Here is a 15,223-nt window from a genome sequence, read left to right as displayed (position 1 = left end):
CACTTTGAAGTGGACATGTAATTCCCAGTGGGGAAAGACATATCGGTGCTAGCTCTGACTGAGGGAGCACACTAAAAATAGAAGCATAGCTGTGGCAGCAGGAATGGTGGGAAGAATCAGCCACTCCACGTACAACCCCATCCAAGACACTAGGTACCTGTGTTAAATTAATCTCAGGCGTAATTCTAATGGCTTCAGTGGAATTACATCAGGGATGAATTTGGCTTGTTCTTTTACCTTCCTTTGGTACACAGCCATTGTGGGTCAAAGTCAGATCAACTTCATTCACTTCAATGGTTGCTTACATCAACTCTGAATGGGACCCAGAATTTTACAATGACCAGTTATAAGTAAATATTAGGTTGTCCCATGGTTTTATTAATTTTATGGAAACTACATGTGCCCTAAAATAGACAGAGAGATGAGGGTGAGAGGGGATAAAGGGAGTAGCTCTGTAGTTGAGGTTTGCATAGCTTTGGGCAAACATTCTCTCTTTACTTCAGATGGGTTCACACACCCATGAGCTTCCCTTTGAGTTTAACGTTTGAATGGACTCAAAGGAAAAGGAGAACCTGCACATCTTGCCCAGCTTCATAACAAAATCTGGCAAATTAGCCAAGTTTGACACTCCTAAACCCATAAATCATGCCAAATATGCCACGGTTCCCCAAAAGCGCTCACCCTGGCCCACGTTTCAGGTGGGCCCTGAAAACCTGGATTTCATATGAATATTTTTCACAGCTCTAAAGCTAAAGTGATAGGTAGATTGGATGGACAGGTGGCTATAGAACCAGATTATCCCCTCTCATGTGAAAAGCCACAAGCAAGGGGACTTGTGCAAAAATCTCAGTGAGGAATCCCTTGCAGAAACTACCTCATTCACCTTTCTGAAGGCGGTCTGTGCCATGGGGTAAAAGGATGTCTCTACACCTGCTAGATCCTTGGGACCAAGGAGGAGGAGACCCAAAAACATCTGCAGCAGCTCTGGACACCCAGCAGGAACCCCTAGCCTCATTGCTGCTTCAGGTCAGTGTGGATCCATTGGAGCCATGCTAATAGGAGCTCCCCTCTAGTTGTGTTGGCTCCTGCAGCTCAGTGGAGAAGCTAATGTCGTCTGAAGCTGTATTACATTTTAAGCCTGGACTGGGGGGCAAGGTGTGTTCCTCCCCATCGATCGCACGTGAACTCCAGCCCCTGCCCAGCTCAGAATTCTGACTGCATGTAGATCCCCGTGCAAGGTCTTGGGGAAGGGAGAAGGGAACAGTGAACCGGAGGCACTCAAGCCTCCATTCTGCATGGCTCTCCATATGGCCCTCAGGGATGCAATCTGGCCCGTCCAGTGTCATTAAAACAAAGCTAATGGTGTAGGAAAGAAGAATGTATGAAATGGAAGATTTTAGAAAAATAATAATACCACAACTGAGGAGGAACGTGATGGCTCAAACCTTGAGACTAAAAAAAACAGGTGCTTGGAAAGGTAAACAGTTGGCTGAATGGGAAGGTTGGATGCACAGAGCTCAAACTGCCTTTTTTCAAACTTTAGGTTCTGTTTTTCTTCTTTATCTTTCTCCAGCAATTGCTGACAGCTGACCTTTAAAGCTCCAGAGAGCCGCTCCAGCAGGTGATTTACTAACAGCTGTGCCAGTCAACAAAATGAAGGAGGTCAGAGGTCATCACAGGATGGAGCTGGCCAGTGAAGTCAAGAGTGGGATTTAATTAAATAAAGCTGCATTACACTTTTTATTGATTTTTGTGTGTGCGTGTGTCTTGTTTTGTTTCTGCTCCTGGCACCTGGACATTTCATCCTGGATGTATCGGCCAGCCCTCCCGGAGCCCCCCACCCCTATCCCACACATCCCTCAGGACAATGTTCACTGAAACCTCACACTTGCAAAGAGGCATGTGAACAGGTGGGGACTAGTCAATAAACAGAGGAGAGCAGCAGCTGACAGCACACAGCAATCCCTCATGTCCCTCAATATTCATAAGGTGCTTGCAAGGTTGTTTCTCCCTGTGTGACAGCTTTTTGCCTTCTGCTAACTTGTTCCTTCTCAGTATCTTTCAGAGAATCCATTTAACAAAAGCGCTAAAAAACACATCTCAGCTCTTTTTCTTTACATACATTTGGGGCCTGATCCAACTCCCATTAAAATCAGTGGGAGTTTTTCCATTGACATCAGTGGGAGCTGAATCAGGTCCTTAGTACATGTCACTATGACTGGCTAATGAAAGTCAGAGGATGATAGTTATAGAATCGTAGGTCTGGAGGTCTTCTAGTCCAGTCCCCTGCACTCATGGCAGAACTAAGTATTATCTAGACCATCCCTGACAGGTGTTCGTCTAAGCTGCTCTTAAAAATCTCCAATGATGGAGATTCCACCACATCCCTAGGCAATTTATTCCAGTGCTTAACCACCCTGACAGTTAGGAAGTTTTTCCTAATGTCCAACCTAAACCTCCTTTTTGGCAATTTAAGCACATTGCTTCTTGTCCTATCCTCAGAGGTTAACAAGAACAATTTTTCTCCCTTCTCCAACAACCTTTTATGTATTTACTTGAAAACTGTTATCATGTCCCCCCTCAGTCTTCTCTTCTCCAGACTAACCAAATCCAGTTTTTTCAATCTTCCCACATATGTCATGTTTTCTAGACCTTTAATCATTTTTGTTGCTCTTCGCTGGACTTTGTCTGATTTGGCCACATCTTTCCTGAAATGTGGCTCCCAGAACTGTATCTAAGTGCCTATCAGCAGTGCATCAAACATCATGACTAACATCTATCACATGTCATTTGTTCTCCCAGTCTCTCCTCAAGGGAGAAAAGCGCATACAGTAGAGTGTCTAGTAAGAAGCTCAGCTCCTACTTAATGAGTGACCAGCTAAGTAGCCAGATTTTCAAAAGATCTCCGCACATTGGATGTTGATCTCAGAAACTCTGGCCTTAGATAGCACAGTGGGAGTTGTTATGTGCTGAACATTTTTGAAAATCTAACCTTTATTTTGGTGAGTAAATAGGAGCTGAGCTCTCTTGAAAAATTATCCCCAGCAGTGAGAGCTGAGCACTTGAAAATGTGACCCAGAACTCATTTGAAAATCTGACCCCATTGACTTCAATGAGAGTTGCAGTTACTTGGTGTCTCTCAGGATTTGGTCCTAAATTAGCAGTCTGTGGGGTTAAATGTGACTATAATTAGGGATATGTCATAACTAGTATAGCAAGCCTGAAAGTACTGATTAATAAATGTGTTGGTCATTGAGAGCTATCACATTCGGGAATCCTTTGTGGCGACATGCAATCTAAACAAGGATTCTGTAAGAATTTTATAAAGTACCTTGTTAAAAAAAACCTGTTTTCTACTGGATTGTCAGAGCCTCATAGTTTTTAAGGCCAGAAGGGATTGTTATGATCACGTAGTCTGACCTCCTGCATAACCCAGGCCCTAGCACCTCACCCAATAATTTCTGCACCAAGCCCACAACATCTGTTTGACAGATAGCACATCTTTTAGCCAAGCATCCGGTCTTGAGTCAAAGACTTCAAGTGATGGAGCATCCACCACATTCCTAGGTAAGTTGGCCCAATAGTTAATTACCCTCACTGTTAAAAACTTGTGCCTTGTTTCTAGTCTGAATTTATCTAGCCCCGGCTCCAAACATTAGATCACGTTATGCCTTTTTGCTACTAAAAAGCCAGCTATTATTAGAAATCTCTTCCGCAGGTATGTACTTACATTAAAGCACCGCTTAACCTTATCTTGGGGGGGGGGGGGGGAAATGGAATGTCAAGTCTCTCGCTATAAGGCATGTTTTCCGGACCTTGAATTAGTCTGAGTCATTTCCAATCTTCCAAATTGTTCAGCATGGTTGCCGTTTAGTTTGTAGTGTTGTTAAAAGAGCTGTGCAAAAGCCGGTGGCTGCAGTTTGCAAGGATCAGTGAGAACCTGCATATCATGTCACTTCCCCTGAATGTTGCTTAGCCTAAGCTCAAAGTGAAGCTGCCAAGTTTTGCTTAAAAGAGTTCTCTTAAAAGAAAACTCTGGACTGGGTTATGAATTTGTAATGAAACCCCAATGCAGCTGTGGTTCATGTGGGTTTGGATTTCATAACAAAAGTTTCACAAGGGTCTAGCAGCAACTATGCACACAAAAGAGAAAAAGGCCTCACAGGTGTAAATACTCTGCGGGCTCTTGGTTTCCTCCCCCAGAACTGGCAGTACTCATAATATATACAATTCATATACGTCAATTTAAAACAGCCATTGCCCATTGGTCCAGATCCTGCAGTTCTTACTGAGGCCCAGCTCCTGGTCAAAACATGGGCTTGTGTTTAGAGCACTGGTCTGGCATGTAGGAGCTCTAAGCCCAGTTCCCAGCACTGTCACAGCTCTCCTGTGTGATCTCGGATAAAAGAGAGTTTTCAAAGCAACCTAAATACTCATTCAAATTAATGGGAAATAAGCATCCAAATGCCCTAGATGGCTTTAAAAATTCCACCTTAATCTCTGTGCCTCAGCTCTCTACCCTTAAACCAGGGATACTATGAATTCCTATTTCCCATCTTTTGTCTTGGGGTACGTCTACACTATGAAATTAGGTCAAATTTATAGAAGTCGGTTTTATAGAAATCGGTTTTATACAATCGATTGTGTGTGCATTAAATCGACGGACCGCGTCCACAGTACCGAGGTTAGCGTCGACTTCTGGAACGTTGCACTGTGGGTAGCTATCCCACAGTTCCCGCAGTCTCCGCCACCATTGGAATTCTGGGTTGAGATCCCAATGCCTAATGACGCAAAAACAGTGTCACGGGGGGTTCTGGGTACATGTCATCAGGCCCCTCCCCCTCTGTCAGAGCAACAGCAGACAATCGATTCGCGCCTTTTTACCTGGGTTACCTGTGCAGACAACATACCACGGCAAGCATGGAGCCCACTCAGCTCAGCTCAGCTCACCGTCACCATATGTCATCTGGGTGCCAGCAGACGTGGTACTGCATTGCTACACAGCAGCAGCTAATTGCCTTTTGGCAGTAGACGGTGCAGTATGACTGGTAGCCGTCATCAGCTATCTGGGTGCTGCCAGATGTAGGGCTGCATTGCTACACAACAGCAGTTCCTTGCCTTTTGGCAGTAGATGGTGTATTACGATTGATATCCGCCATTGTCATATTCCTCAGTGAGTTCAATCAGAGGCACCTGGGCAGACATGGGTTTTGTCTTCTGGAGACTCAGTCCTGCCAGCAGTCCTACTGAACCATCTTGACGATGATGGCTAGCAGTCGTAGTACAGCATCTTCTGCCAAGCACCCAGAAGATGCCGATGGTTATCAGTCATGCTGCACCGTCTGCTGCCAGCTTAAGATGTAAAAAATAGATGGACCATTTTTGTTCTGTATTCATTTGCTTCCCCCTCCCTCCGTGAAATCAACGGCCTGCTAAACCCAGGGTTTTGAGTTTAATCTTTGGGGGGGCCATTCTGTGTGACAGTTGTTTGTGTTTCTCCCTGATGCACAGCCACCTTTGTTGATTTTAATTCCCTGTAAGCCATGTCGTCACTCGCCCCTTCCTCCTTCCCTCCGTCAGACAATAGTTTCGCGCCTTTTTTCAGGCCAGACGCCATAGCACTGGGATCATGGAGCCCGCTCAGATCACCGCGGCAATTATGAGCCCTATGAACACCACGCGCATTGTCCTGGAGTATATGCAGGGCCAGGACATGCCAAAGCAAAACCAGGCGAGGAGGCGATTGCAGCGATTGCAGCGCGGCGACAAGAGTGATGAGGAAATCACAAAGTACAGGCCCCAGCAATGTGCAAATCATGGTGTTACTGGGGGAGGTTCATGGCATGGAACGTCGTTTCTGGGCCCGGGAAACAAGCACAGACTGGTGGGACCGCATTGTGTTGCAGGTGTGGGACGATTCCCAGTGGCTGCAAAACTTTCGCATGCGTAAGGGCACTTTCATGGAACTTTGTGACTTGCTTTCCTCTGCCCTGAAGTGCCAGAATACCAGGATGAGAGCAGCCTTCACAGTTGAGAAGCGAGTGGCGATAGCCCTGTGGAAGCTTGCAACGCCAGACAGCTACCGGTCAGTTGGGAATTTGGAGTGGGCAAATCTACTGTGGGGGCTGCTGTGATCCAAGTAGCCAACGCAATCAAAGACCTGCTGATATCAAGGGTAGTGACTCTGGGAAACGTGCAGGTCATAGTGGATGGCTTTGCTGCAATGGGATTCCCAAACTGTGGTGGGGCGATAGACGGAACCCATATCCCTATCTTGTCACCGGAGCACCAAGTCACCGAGTACATAAACCGCAAGGGGTACTTTTCAATGCTGCTGCAAGCCCTGGGTGGATCACAAGGGATGTTTCACTAACATCAACGTGGGATGGCCAGGAAAGGTACACGATGCTCGCGTCTTCAGGAACTCTGGTCTGTTTCAAAAGCTGGAGGAAGAGACTTTCTTCCCGGACCAGAAAATAACCATTGGGAATGTTGAAATGCCTATCGTTATCCTTGGGGACCTAGCCTACCCTTTAATGCCATGGCTCATGAAGCCATACACAGGCAGCCTGGACAGTAGTCAGGACCTGTTCAACTATAGGCTGAGCAAGTGCTGAATGGTGGTGGAATATGCATTTGGACGTTTAAAAGCACGCTGGCGCAGTTTACTGACTAGGATAGACCTCAGCGAAGCAATATTCTAATTGTTATTGCTGCTTGCTGTGCGCTCCACAATATCTGTGAGAGTAAGGGGGAGACATTTATGGCGGGGTGGGAGGTTGAGGCAAATCGCCTGGCCGCTGATTACGCGCAGCCAGACACCAGGCGGTTAGAAGAGTACAGCAGGGCGTGGTGTGCATCAGAGAAGTTTTGAAAATGAATTTTGTGACTGGCCAGGCTACAGTGTGAAACTTCTCTTTGTTTCTTCTTGATGAACCCTTCCCTCTTCCCCCCGGTTCACCCTACTTCCCTGTAAACTAACCACCCTCTCCTCCTCCCTTCGAGCACCGCTTGCAGAGGCAATAAAGTCATTGTTACTTCACATTCACATTCATGCATTCTTTATTAATTCATCACACAACTAGGGGAATAACTGCCAAGGTAGCCCGGGAGGGGTGGGGGAGGAGGGAAGGAAAAGGACACACTGCAGTTTAAAACTTTAACACTTATTGAAGACCAGCCTTCTGATGCTCGGGCAATCATCTGGAGTGGAGTGACTGGGTGGCCGGAGGCCCCCACACCGCGTTCTTGGGAGTCTGGGTGAGGAGGTTATGGAACTTGGGGAGGAGGGCTGTTGGTTACACAGGGGCTGTAGCGGCAGCCTCTGCTCCTGCTGCCTTTCCTGCAGCTCAGCCATACGCTGGAGCATTTCAGTTTGATGCTCCAGCAGCCGGAGCATCGACTCTTGCCTTCTGTCAGCAAGCTGACGCCACCGATCCTCTTCAGCCCACCACTTGCTCTCTTCAGCCCTCTCCTCTTGTTCATATTGTGCTTTTTTGCACTCTGACATTGACTGCCTCCATGCATTCTGCTGTGCTCTGTCAGCGTGGGAGGACATCTGGAGCTCCGAGAACATATCATCCCGAGTCCGCCATTTTCTCCTTCTAATCTTCACTAGCCTCTGTGAAGGAGAAACATTTGCAGCTGGTGGAGGAGAAGGGAGAGGTGGTTAAAAAAGACACATTTTAGAGAACAATGGGTACACTCTTTCACGTTAAATTTTGCTGTTCACATTACACAGCACATGTGCTTTCATTACAAGGTCGCATTTTTCCTCTTATATTGAGGGCCTGCCGGTTTGGTGTGAGAGATCACTCACGCAGTGCCAGGCGACAGATTTTGGCTTGCAGGCAGCCACGGTAAGCCACAGTCTTTTGGCTTTTTTAACCATCTTAACATGTGGGAATGGTTTCAAACAGTAGCGCCCTCATTTCCCATACCAAGCATCCATTGGGTTGGCCATTTAAAATGGGTTTGCAATGTAAAAGGAGGGGCTGCGGTTTCCGGGTTAACATGCAGCACAAACCCAACTACTCCCCCCACACACACACACATTTCTCTGGGATGATCACTTCACCCCTCCCCCTCACCGCGTGGCTAAGAGCGGGGAATCTTTCTGTTCAGCCGAGCAGGAACGGGCACCTCTGAATGTCCCCTTAATAAAATCATCCCATTTCAACCAGGTGACCATGAATGATATCAATCTCCTGAGGATAACAAAGGGAGATAAGAATGGATGTTGTCTGCATGCCAGCAAACACCGGGACCATACGCTGCCATGCTTTGTTATGCAATGATTCCAGACTACGTGCTACTGGCCTGGCATGGTAAAGTGTCCTACCATGGCAGATGGGATAAGGCAGCCCTCCCCAGAAACCTTTTGCAAAGGCTTTGGGAGTACATGAAGGAGAGCTTTCTGGAGATGTCCCTGGAGGATTTCCGCTCTATCCCCATACACGTTAACAGACATTTCCAGTAGCTGTACTGGCCATGATTGCCAGGGCAAATTAATCATTAATCATTAAACATGCTTGCTTTTAAACCACGTATAATATTTACAAAGGTACACTCACCAGAGGTCCCTTGTGTGCCCTCAAGGTCTGGGAGCACGCCTTGGGTGAGTTCGGGGGTTACTGGTTCCAGGTCCAGGGTGATAAACATATCCTGGCTGCTGGGGAAACCGGTTTCTCCGCTACCTTGCTATGAGCTATCTTCATTGTCTTCATCATCATCTTCCTCGTACCCCGAACACGCTTTCCTGTTGCGTGATTCTCCATTGATGGAGTCAAAGCACACGGTTGGGGTAGTGGTGGCTGCACCCCCTAGCATGGCATGCTGCTCTGCATAGAAGTGGCATGTTTGCGGCTCTGCCCAGGACCTTCCGTTTCCCTCTCTGGCTTTGTGGTAGGCTTGCCTTAGCTCCTGAATTTTCATGCGGCACTGCTGTGTGTCCCTGTTATGGCCTCTGTCCTTCATGGCCTTTGAGACTTTTTCTAATATTTTGCCATTTCGTTTACTGCTATGGAGTTCAGTTAGCACTGATTCATCTCTCCATATGGCAAGCAGATCCCATACCTCCCTTTCTGTCCATGCTGGAGCTCTTTTGCCATCCTGGGACTCCATCATGGTTACCTGTGCTGATGAGCTCTGCGTGGTCACCTGTGCTCTCCACACTGGGCAAACAGGAAATGAAATTCAAAAGTTCGCAGGCTTTTCCTGTCTACCTGGTCAGTGTATCTGAGTTGAGAATGCTGTCCAGAGCCGTCACAATGAAGCACTGTGGGATAGCTCCCGGAGGCCAATAACGTCGAATTCCGTCCTCACTACCCCAAATCCGACCCGCAAAGGCCAATTTTAGTGCTAATCCCCTTGTTGGAGATGGAGTAAAGAGACTGGTTTAAAGGGTCTTTTAAGTCGAAAAAAAGGGCTTCGTCGTATGGACATGTCCAGGCTTAATTCGATTTAACGCTGCTAAATTCGACCTAAACTCGTAGTGTAGACCAGGCCTTGGTTATACAGCTGTAAGCTCTTTGGGGAAGGGTGACTCTATGTGTTTTTAATCATCAAGTGCAATGGGGCTCCAAGCTCAGTCGGGGCCCCAAGATGCTACTGCTACATAAATACCAACGTTGACTTTTGGCAGAGTCAGGACATGGAGACATGTTTTTCCTGAGTCGAGACTGCAGGATTGGCCCTAGGGAGAAGGATGGTCCGGTAGCTAGGCTCAATTCCCTGCTCAGCCCTGGGCTTCCTTGGGCAAGTCACATAGCCTTGTGCCTTGGTTCCCCATCTGTAAAGTGGGAATAATAGCACTGCCCTGCCTCACTAGGGTGTTGTGCGATACATACATTAAAGATTCTGAAGTGCTTTGAGATCTAATGATGAAAAGCTCTCTATAAAAATAAGCATTATCATTAGTTAATATGTGTGAATGGCTGGCGTTTTGAGCCTCTTCTAGCTAATGCTTTTGCCTCCGTATTTTTAATATCATCTCAATATGCTGATGTGACACAAAGTGATGTGTTTGTGTTGGCGTTTTTTTCTTGGCACTGAAGTGCAGTCCTAAAGCTTTCATTTTGTTTATTAAAAAGTCAGGCTATGTAACCATCCAATCTCCAAACCTATAGGAGGAACTACAGCTTAGTCTCTGAGACTGGCCTTGTGGTTCAGTTGCTTATACTTTTGTTACTCAGTTTCATAGCTCTGGTGATATTAGTCATTGCCTATTGTTTTTACATGATGTAGATAGAATGACCTCTAGTATTCTACTAATCATTGCCATGCTAGAATGTTTGTTTATTACTCACTAGCTGTCTGAAAACCACCGACCAGTTAAAAGAAAAAGTCTGGGTTTGTGTGAAATTTCCTTTGGATCTCCAGGGCCTTTTAACTCTTAAAAACATGGAAGGAAAAAAGAAATGGCTGGGTATAATGAAAGGTTAGGGTCAGGTTCCTCTACAATAGTGACTTTAATTACTATGCATGTGTGTTATAGTATCTCTGTTATTAGACACTATTTATATCTCAGTGCATCTGCTCCAGTATTGGGATATCTGCTGTGAACATTTCATGTACTAGGAATTGGGCAAGGAATTTTTTAGTTAATTTATTCTGTGTCATGGACAGGCAGGCCAAGAAACTATTGTTTTAACTTGCACAGGATTTTCCTCTGTAAAAGGGGCAAGCTAGATATGGTGTAAACATGCTAGGTGACTGGCCAGTTGCCTGAGTTCTGTATCTAATTGAGATTTGTGGTGGGTGCGTTGTGAGAAAACCAAGAACAATGAGAGATAATGCACAGCTATGTAAATCATTGTGGCAAGGTTCACGCACACAATACACTGCTAATCTTTATTCTGTGGTTTATTTAATTTTTTATATTGTTTATTGGGCCAAGATTTTCAGAAGTAAGTGCCTAAAATTCAGCTCCTATGGGCAACATTTTCAAAAGCGCCTAAGGGTACTCTGGAATAAAAGACCCTAAACACAGCAATGGCAGGCGCAGGTCAGCTGACTCAGGCTTGTGGGGCTTGGGCTACAGGGCTAAAAATTGCTGTGTAGACATTTGGGCTCGCCTTACCCTGGAGGCACCTAAATTCCCTAAGTGCCTAATTTTTTCCTGTAAAAGTCCCCTACATGCCTACGTTTTTCTGCAACTGGGTACGTGGACTGCTACCTCAGGCAGGCACCTAGACACCTGAGCCCCAGTGGAATTCTAAAACTAGAAGTTGCCCTACCAATCATGCCAGAAGGACCCAATCCTGAAGGCATGCTCTGAGCACACCTACCTCCACACAAAATGGCTCGCGGGGAGAGGAGAAAGGGGACAACATTGCAATGGCCAAGTCCTTTTGTGAATCTGGCCCTTATATGCTTTGGAAAATTGTACCCCTACATCCACACTGAGGGACCTAATAAGTAGCTTCATTCAGAAATCCTCCAAGCACCCAACAGCTCCTATTTGAAGACAAAGGCTGTGGGATTTTTGAAGGGGCTTGGGAGCTGGCCATCTAGCTCACTTAGTGTCCTTTGAAAATTCCAGCCAAAACACTTTTGAAAATCGAGCCAGGGATTTTGAGGCCTAAATATGGACTTGGGAGACTAACTTCAGGCAGCTGGTGTTTTTTTTTAAGTGGCCTAAGTTTATGTGCCATAGATGTCATGCAGTAAAAATAAATTAGTGCACAAGTACCATCAATCAGAGCAGATACCAAGACTTTGTGATTTCCATATATATCTCATTGCTGCTGTCAGATGTGCTAGCACTAAGATGGGGGGTAGAAGGAAGACTGGAGAAACAGGCACAAATTAGTCCCTCATGCAAATTTTATTGCAGCTTTATGAGGAAACTGACAAGTTTTCTATGTTTTAATGATGATTATGACAGCAGGATTTTTTCCATTGTACTAAAAAAATACCCCAGTAATTCTTTTCATTTTTCCTACTGGAGGTGTGGAAGAAGGACTCTTGGTCATCTTTCTGGCCTTGTCTATACAGAAAAATTGACCAGCATAAGTATTGCAAAATAAACTATTCTGCTTTAACTATTCTAGAATAGCTTTCCATGTAGACACTGTATTATGGAATCAAGTTCACTTTTAATACACTCCACTTTGTGAATAGAGCACTTATTCTGGAATAAAGCAACTTATTAAATAAAGACCATGCCTCAAAAAGATGAGTACAGGTCGAGAGAAGCCATTGGGGCAATACAATGCTCATAGAAATGGCCTTCATTATTGGTGTACTCCTCCATTACTGATGACAATGGGAGTTTTGCCATTGATTTCAAATGGGAGCAGAAGCTATAGTAAAATATTCATAAGGCAAAAATGAAAACGATCACAAATGTCTTAGTTTTGAGTAGAGATGAGTGAATAATTTATTCATTTAATTTAGCCTCTGCTACAGTTAGCTAACAGTTTACAAAAAAAGTTGTGATTTTCTCCAGTGTATCAATTATTTGAAGTCATTCTCTGAATAATTTTTGGGACTGATTCCCAGACTCTGGATTGTTTGTGAGCAGTTTGTTCAGAATGTTTGATAGTCAAAATTCATGCAGTGTTGGATAGTTTTGATTGGACAGCTGGGTCACAGGATATCATTTCTGTTCCCTGATTGGATAAGTGAAACTCTTAGAATCAGGTTTCCAATGCAGATACTGATATTTACAAGGTCAAATTTCACTTATCATGACTATTCTCTATTATTTACTTAAAATTCATTGTTTCCATGAACATTCCTGCCAGCCAACTCATTCACTTTAAAGTGCCTAAAGTGAAGAACGGGCAGTTGAAAGTCAGAATGAATAAATATTAGTGAAAAGTACACTAAAAAGTCAGGTAGGAGTCACAAACACAGCTTGAAGCTAATTCAGTTTTTATTCCAGCAAATATTAGTGGAAGTTTTTGCAATGTATTCACAAAGCTCTAGTTTGGAGGTATTGTTAGGAACTAAAATTGCCAGGCAAGTTTACCAAACAGTTATATTAGTAGCCAGACATCTCCTGTTCACTTAGGTCCCAATCCTGTGCCAACTGAAGTTAATGACAAAGTTCCCACTGACTTTAATGGTTCAGAATCAGGTATATGGTTTCTCAAGAACCTTCCAAGGGATTCATTTGGTAGTTCCAGTTGTACACTCCTTATATAGAAGTCATTGGCTCATCTCTAAGCTCCCACTCTGCAGGGTTTTACAGTTTGTGCTCAGTGTATTGACGTACTTTAAATAACCCTGAATACAGAATAGCAATCAACATGTGTCGCAAGTATTCTAAACACGTTTGGCATGTTTAAACACACGTTTTCATCTCCTTTGTCTTCATGCAGCTGCTACATAATGTATTTTGGATGATTATTTATGGTAATGTTGCTCTTAGCCCCATAGCATGACGTGTCCAATTACATCTTTATTTCATTTGTAAGAGAATAACGGAGTTTTATATCTCAGCATGTTTATCATTGTGCCAGTTATCTTTTATGGGGTCACTCCATAGTCCTTAGAGTTGACAGATTATTGTGCCTTATTAAAATCATGTATGCCTGGCTATTGCAGCTGCACCTCCAAAGGAAAGCAAACAGCGAGATCTCCACAGCACAGCATCTGTAAGAGGATGGATTGTTCAGTGAGCTGGTGGCTTGAAAGGTGGTTTTTGCTGTTATAATGTATGGATACTTCCTGTGTGCTTGTTTTTCCAATATTCTTAAAAAGTTGTCTATGTCTGTATGAGATCCAAATATATGGGCTCCTTGTCTCTGTGTGTCAGTTTGCTGTGTGTACTATTGTTACCTGATCTTTGTAAAGATTCTCTAATCTGACAAGCCTAGTGGAGTCCTAGCACCTAAGCAGGAGGATACAAAACAAAGCAAAAAGAGATGCTATTATTACAGTGTAGGGCACTCGTTAGACCCAATCTGGATTGCTGTGCTCCGTAATGGTCACCATGATGTGAGAAAGGCATTGTGGCCGGTGTCAGAGGGTGCAACGTTAGGCAACAGAGAAGACAGCTGTTCTAAAAATAAAATTCAAGTTATGAGGAAAGTCTATAGTGAAGTTGTACTTATTCTTCTTGGAAAAGAGCATAGTTTGTGATGAGCTACTTGAGGTTTTCAAAAGTATTAAAGGGTGAACAATGGACCTGAAAGAGCTACATTTATCACCCTATGAAACAGATTTAAAAAATCCTAGGAGATCCATGCTAAAAATGAGCAGACTAGAGGAGTTAGCAGCTCATGGGTAATACAACTACGGAAAAAGTTACGAGGGCAACGAATAAAGACAAATTTTGTGCCAAATTTCCAAAATGGTGTGTGCTAAATGGCACATGCACTTCTGCATGTGCTCAGCTTGTGTGCACACAAGCCCTGCTCAAAGATGGTTTTGGGATGGGCAAATCGGGGTTTGCTTTGTATGCATTGCAGCTGCGTACAATTTTGGAGCACACAAAGGCACACGTGCAATTTTGTGCATACGCTTGTGAAAATCTGTCCCAGTCATTTGAATAAAATCCCAAAGTACATTTGTTCCTGGAGAGAGGGGTTTGATGGATACAGTGAAAACTCAGAAAATTGAGATTAAGAAAAATATAAAAGGCAGAGATCCCAATCTGAGATATGCCCGCTCAGCATACAAAAATAAATGGAATTTACCTTATAATAGGGTGTGTCTCGATAATGTCTATTTTGGTTGCAGACAGCTGTGTTATTGCCTCCAAATGGAAGTAAAAGGTATCCATTGCATGCATCTGGGACTTATAATAATGTGAAAAAAAATATGTTCAAGTAGGCAATTGTTGACCAAGACATGACTATTTGGAAGTTGTTTCTGAACCCTTTGGCAAAAAAAAAACAAAAAAAAAAACCCACAACTCTACACAAAAATCCAGGAGATGGCATTCTTCTTTGCATACTAATACAAATTTACTCTGCCCTGTCATGCTTAATCCACAGTGGCTTTTAGTACTTAAGTCACAGGTGTAATGACTGTAGCTGTTTGGCTAATCAAGTGTACTCTCAGTTTAATATCTCACCTGTCCTTTATGTATTCTGAACTGGCAGGAAGATGATCTTAACAGGATCTTTTCCATCTCTATATTGTATTATCTTCAGAATACACTGTCTTGTGATTTAATTTGTTTTTTGAAATAACCTTTGTTCTTACATTTAGTTTCACCTTCCGTGCTGCTGTATTATTTTTGCTGCTGAAGGAATCTGGGAAAGAATTG

The sequence above is a fragment of the Malaclemys terrapin genome, chromosome 1 (genome assembly GCF_027887155.1).
Source record: "Malaclemys terrapin pileata isolate rMalTer1 chromosome 1, rMalTer1.hap1, whole genome shotgun sequence".
NCBI lineage: Eukaryota > Metazoa > Chordata > Testudines > Emydidae > Malaclemys > Malaclemys terrapin.
This window is presented reverse-complemented; position numbering follows the sequence as displayed.